Consider the following 6,999-nt stretch of genomic DNA (forward strand, 5'->3'; position numbering starts at 1 on the left):
CCGGAGTGTGGCATCCTCTAGGGCTCTAGCGCATGGCGCCTCGCTAACAGACATCTGCAGAGCTGCAGCCTGGGCGACACCTAACACATTCGGCAGATTCTACAAGTGTCCGCTCAGGTGTCTTCGCTTGCTCGCCATTCCACTCCACGGACTGGATACGTGCGATATTCTCCTCAGGTGAGCTTCCCCGAAAGCCCTGAGTTCCTCCAGCACTCCTGACGTTGGCGCCAGTGTCTATTGCCTGCGCGTCGGCTAGGTGCCTCCCGTGTGCATGGTCCCTCCCCTGAGCGACCCCCCATATGTGTATTTCCACTGTAAGCCTCTCTGAGCATGTGTCTTCCCTTGGCAAGCCACCTTGCCACCCCTGGGGTTGAAATATTCCACCTGCGGCTGGATACCCCCGTGTTCTCCATATGTTTCCTTCAGGTCATATGTGTATTCTCTAAGTCCCCCCCCCCCCTGGGTTGGCATTAATTGCATACTTCCCCTAGCATGGGATATGCTTCCCAGTGTACCTTGGTATTCCTGTGATAAATGGAGTCCTTCGTCCAGTCTACGACAGGGATCTCGATTTACGCAGGGCACTGGAAGACAGCTGAGAAGGTGGCGTGATTAGACTGGTAACCCCATTCGTCGTCATCCGATGTAACTCGGAGTGACAACGAAAGGGAACGTCTCTGGTTACGTATGTAACCCTCGTTCCCTGAGTAGGGAACGGAGACGTTACGTCTTCCTGCCACTTTCCGCTGTACCGCGGGGATCGCCTGAGCTCAGTCTTGGCTCCTCAGCGAAGAAACATATCTGCATGTTGCCGCCGTCCTCCTTTTATACCCACGAGGTAAGGCGGAGATACGCTATGCAAATTCCGCAGACCCATGGCATTTCTTTGCCATTGGCTCGTTTTGTAATACTCGAAGTCGATAGGTGTTCTAAGCGAAACCCCATTCGTCGCCATCCGACATAACGTCTCCGTTCCCTACTCAGGGAACGAGGGTTACATACGTAACCAGAGACGTTATATTATATAATATAATAGAAATTATATAAAATCCATATAATAACATTAAATTATCATAAATGTATAATATGAATAATATAGAAAAATAATAAAGAAGGGAAATATAGAATATATAGAAAAAAGTAAAAAATCCGTCAGATTGTGACTCCCCTGCTGGAAAAGGAAACACAATATCATGTATTTCTTTTTTTATTATTTTTCACTAGTTTGGATGAAATAATGTGATTAACAGATAAACGGCACAAATACTTCCACATGTATAGAGACCTCACATTTTATTCAGAAAATGTACAAATACAAAAACACCTTTCCCAACACATAGCAACACCATTGCAACAGACTATCGTCATGGCAACACCCTAGAAACCACAGAGCAATGCCCTTGCAACACCCTGTCATCATGCCAATGAACTTGAACAGGTAAACCAAACTCACAGTTCCTTCAAAAAAATGTACAAACACAAAGAACACCTCAGCAAACACATGGCAACACCTTAGCAACCACATAGCAATGCCCTTGCAACACCTGGTCGTCATGGAAACACCTTAGAAACCACATAGCAATGCTCTTGTAGTATCCTATCATAGCAACACCTTAGCAACCACAGAACAATGCCTTTGCTACACCTAGTGTCACGCAACACATACAAAAATGGGAAGAGAACTCAAGTGCAAAAACAAGGAGGATTTAATAACAAAAACCGTACAACACAAATTAAAAACCCACCAGGGGGAAAACATAATAAATGAACATGAAACCAACACTGACTCTGAACATAAGAACATCAACAAGGAACTGGGAAGACGTATGACAACGAACCGACAAAGACTGCATACAAGACGAGACTTAAAAAGGGAACAAATAAAGAGGGGACAGGTGGAACAACTCAAACACTAATCAGGTAACGAGGGGGAGGGATCAACAATCACAACAGCACATGGCACAACATAACAAACACCCATGTGCAACACAAGACAGGACAGGCATGTGACACCTAGTCGTCATGGCGATACACTTGCACATGTGAACAGAATTCACATTTCCTTCAGAAAATGTATACAAACACGGTTAAATAAATGTACTCATTAATTTCCTCCATCATCTTCGTTCAGTCAGTAACGAGGTCCAACTGTGACTGAACTCTCACAGCAGAAAAAGAGGATCCGTAAATGTGTCGCGTTGCTTCTGTTTGATTACAGACGTCCAGTGTTTGTCCAATTCACAGTCACTTCAGACTGACACACACTGTGATGCATTCATAAACTGAGTGTGAGTGTGTGTGTGTGAGAGAGAGAGAGAGAGAGAGAGAGAGAGAGAGAGAGAGAGAGAGAGAGAGAGAGAGAGAGAGGGAGAGAGAGAGAGACAGTGGTGAATTCCAGATGAGCTCTGACTCAAGCTGGACAAACAGCTAATAATGACTAACACACACACACACACACAGACACAAATAGCACAAGAACACAGCTCTAGCACACAACAAACAACAATATACGTGTATTACAGTTTGACCTCCTAAACAGCCATAAATTACAAATTTTTACACACACACACACACACACACACACACACACACACACACACACACACACACACACACACACACACACACACACACACACACACACACTATATTTGTGCAGAGATGCATGAACATCACACACTGAACACAAATTATTATATCTTACTGTTTTTCAGACAATTTTAATTGGAAAACCTGTACAGAAGATGGACTGGTGGATATTTATACATTCCACTGATGTTTATTTTAGTTTATTTTAGTTAATTCCAGCAGTTCAACTCAACACTGAACACACACACACACAAACAAATAAACAAACACACACCTGATCCAGATCTTCAGCTTAACACTGATCACACACACACACACACACACACACACACACACACACACACCTGATCCAGATCTTCAGCTTAACACTGATCACACACACACACACACACACACACACACACACACACACACACACACACACACACACACACACACACACACACACACCTGATCCAGATCTTCAGCTTAACACTGATCACACACAAGCTACACCTCTTCGATTCTGCTCAATGTGTTTGATTAAGTGTAGCACTACACACTAAACCGCAGTATCTAACTACAGACACGTTTGCCTAGAACACTTCAAAACATGTAGAACACATCGTCAACTTTTTAGAGTCATAAAAACAGAGTAAATCAATAATCCTTTTAAACTTATTGATTATAAGACATTAGAAGTGCAACAGAGCATAAAACAGCTAAACATCTGTGTAATCACAGACACACAACAAGTGTTTCACTGAGACTCGTCCATCTCCGTCAGTGTAAACATCAGCTGCGGCTACACACACACACACACGCGCGCACACACACGCGCACACACACACACACACACACACACTCTCTCTCAGTCCAAACACACACACACACACTCTCAGTCCAAACACACACACACACACACTCTCTCTCAGACCAAACACACACACACACACTCTCAGTCCAAACACGCGCACACACACACTCTCAGTCCAAACACACACACTCTCAGACCAAACACACACACACACACACTCTCAGTCCAAACACACACACACACACACACCCACACACACACACACACACACACTCTCTCTCTCTCAGACCAAACACACACACACACACACACACACACACTCTCTCAGACCAAACACACACACACACACACACACTCTCAGTATAAACACACACACACACTCTCAGTATAAACACAGACACACACACACACACTCAGTCCAAATACACACACACACACACACTCTCTCAGTCCAAACACACACACACACACACACACACACACTCTCAGACCAAACACACACACACTCTCAGTCCAACCACACACACACACACTCTCTCTCTCTCTCAGACCAAACACACACACACTCAGTATAAACACACACACACACACACTCTCAGTATAAACACACACACACTCAGTCCAAATACACACACACACACTCTCTCAGACCAAAGACACACACTCTCTCAGACCAAAGACACACACACACACACACACTCAGTCCAAACACACACACACTATGTCCACACAAACACACACACACACTCAGTCCAAACAAACACACACACACTCAGTCCAAACAAACACACACACACTCTCTCTCTCAGACCAAACACACACACAAACACACACACACACACACACACTCTCTCTGACCAAACACACACACACTCTCAGTCCAAACACACACACACACACTCTCTCTCAGACCAAACACACACACACACACACACACACACACTCTCTCTCAGACCAAACACACACACACACACACACACTCTCAGTCCAAACACACACACACACTCAGTCCAAACACACTCACACACTCTCAGTCCAAACACAGAAACACACACACGCACACACACACACACACACACACACACACACACACACACACACTCTCTCAGTCCAAATCCCATTATTTGTGTATCCAATTGGAATCAGATCTAAAATGACTGACGTCCACAAGTGTATCGCCACAGATCAGGTTTGTGTTTTCATGCCGCTCTTTCACTTTTAGGAATATCTGCACTTTGCAACAACACAACACAACAACAACATAACAACACAAAAATGTAACAACACAACAACAATAACAACACAAAAACGTAACAACACAACAACAACAACAACAACAACAACAACACGAAAACGTAACAACAACAACAACACAACAAAACACCACACAACAACACAACACAAAAACATAACACAACAACATAACACAAAAACAACACAGCACAACAATATAACATAACACAACATAACACAACCAAGCCACGAGAAATCTGATCAAAGTAGTCAGACTGAAACAGATTCCCAGAAATAAGATTTGAATATGATTTCTATCACATATGAATGAAGCTCGAAGCGGATTTGTAAAAATTGTATTTCAAGTGATTTCTGGCCGTTCAAACTTGCTAAAACTGGCAGTCTGAAGGAAGTGTGTCATCAGTAACCAGTATCAGCTGCACGACCTTAACCAGCCGACGGGGAACGCTCTGACAGGGTTCTCACAACATTATGAACAAACGTTCTTTTAGTAACATTAATATTACGTTCGTTCGAAGTTCTCTGCTCTTTAATAATGTTCTCAAAACTTTAGAACAAAAACATTATTCATACATCAATCACGCAGTGTTTCAGTTGATGTTTGTTTTTAAATGTAACGTTTTTTTTAAATGTTTCTACTTGTTTCAGAACGTTCAGATTCAGAAGTAACGTTCTATAATGTTTGAAGAATGATACAATATTACTGTTCCTGTAACGTTCATATAACCAACATTTCAAAGAACATTCCGTTTTCATAAATGAATGGCAACGTTAGCAAAACATTCTTAGAACATATTGTCCAGCTGAAGAGGTGTGTGTGTGTGTGTGTGTGTGTGTGTGTGTGTGTGTGTGTGTGTGTGTGTGTGTGTGTGTGTGTGTGTGTGCTGCTGGGAGACACGAGAAGATCTGTGTATGAAGCTGATAGATGAACAAAGATGTGCTTCACACACACACACACACACACACACACACACACACACACACACACACACACAGAGGCCTCGTTTTCCCCGCATGCAGAGCGCATCTGTGTTGCCATAGAGGCTCATAGTTGTGCGGATGCAGACTGACTCTTAAATACACACACACACATACACAGACACACACACACAAACACACACACAGGCTGAATGTTCAGAGAGTCTGATGAGATCCGCCTGTGGCTTCACTGAGAACGAGACCCTCAAAACACACACACACACACACACACACACACACACACACACACACACACACACACAGACCGAATCCCACTAATGAAGCTTCTGACGCTGAAGAATGATGAAGATGAGCCTGAAATTTCACAGCCATTTATGAGGATCACAGATTTTTGATCATTTGCAACCATTAAGATTGAGTGAAGGGCTTATCGACAAATACTTATTAATGCTTATAATATTTTAGGACAAAGCAGGGGTTTTTTTTTACATGTATGCCAAAAAGATTCAAATGCAAGAAGGAAAACACTGTACTGATCTACTTTACAATAATCAGCATGTTTCCCCTCACTAAATGAACACAGTGTCATCATCAATTATTCATATGAACACTGGAAAGAGCAAAAATCTGCGGATTTTACATTTAGTCATTTTTTTTTAAACTGGCAATTTGCTCAGTTTATTACAAAGACATTTTGAAGTACGGAAACTGAAATAGTATTTTCTTGTGAAATGTACTCTAATAATCTTTGTTTACAACTTCGAAAAATCCTTTTACACTATTTTATGTGTGAACTGTTAGTGATTTATTAGATTCACTTATTATAAATGTATGTGTGAATTATTAGAGCAGAGTTTTACAGTATATGTGTGTGGGTGTGTGTGTGTTTGTGAGAGTGTGTGTGTGTGTATATATGTGTGTGTGTGTGTGTGTGTGTGTGTGTTTGTGTGTGTGTGTGTCTGTGTCTGTGTGTGTGAGTGTATATGTGTGTGTGTGTGTGTCTGTGTGTGTGTGTGTGTGTGTGTGTGTGTGTGTGTGTGTGTGTGTATATATGTGTGTGTGTGTGTGTGTGTGTGTGTGTGTGTGTGTGTGTGTGTGTGTGTGTCTGTGTGTGTGTGTGTGTGTGTGTGTGTTCTGCCAATGCCAATAATCTCAAAATGCACAATACATCAGTCTATCACTAGCATATGAAATAGAGATTGTTATTTTGCAAAGCGTTCTGCTCTTTTGAGATGTGCAGATCATAAAACCACCGTGACGTGTTTCACAACATCAAACTTGCTGATTATTGATCTTCTGCACGATCTCAATGAGTTGACAGATGTGATTCTGTGAGGCCTGATGTCAAACACTGCATGAAACTGAGATATTACGGCCAGAAGTGATGCAGATGAACCACACACACACACACACACACACAC

At 42.5% G+C, this 6,999-nt stretch overlaps 1 protein-coding gene across 1 annotated transcript in view; it reads right to left on the bottom strand.

Moving 5' to 3' along the window:
- The window catches only part of LOC143706028 (glutamate receptor ionotropic, kainate 2), a 92,148-nt gene that overhangs the window by 84,732 nt on the left and 417 nt on the right, over positions 1-6,999 (bottom strand). The window lies entirely within an intron of this gene.

Source organism: Siphateles boraxobius, unplaced genomic scaffold (genome assembly GCF_051911475.1).
Source record: "Siphateles boraxobius isolate OS27281-9 unplaced genomic scaffold, OSU_SipBor_1 4, whole genome shotgun sequence".
Taxonomy (NCBI): Eukaryota; Metazoa; Chordata; class Actinopteri; order Cypriniformes; family Leuciscidae; genus Siphateles; species Siphateles boraxobius.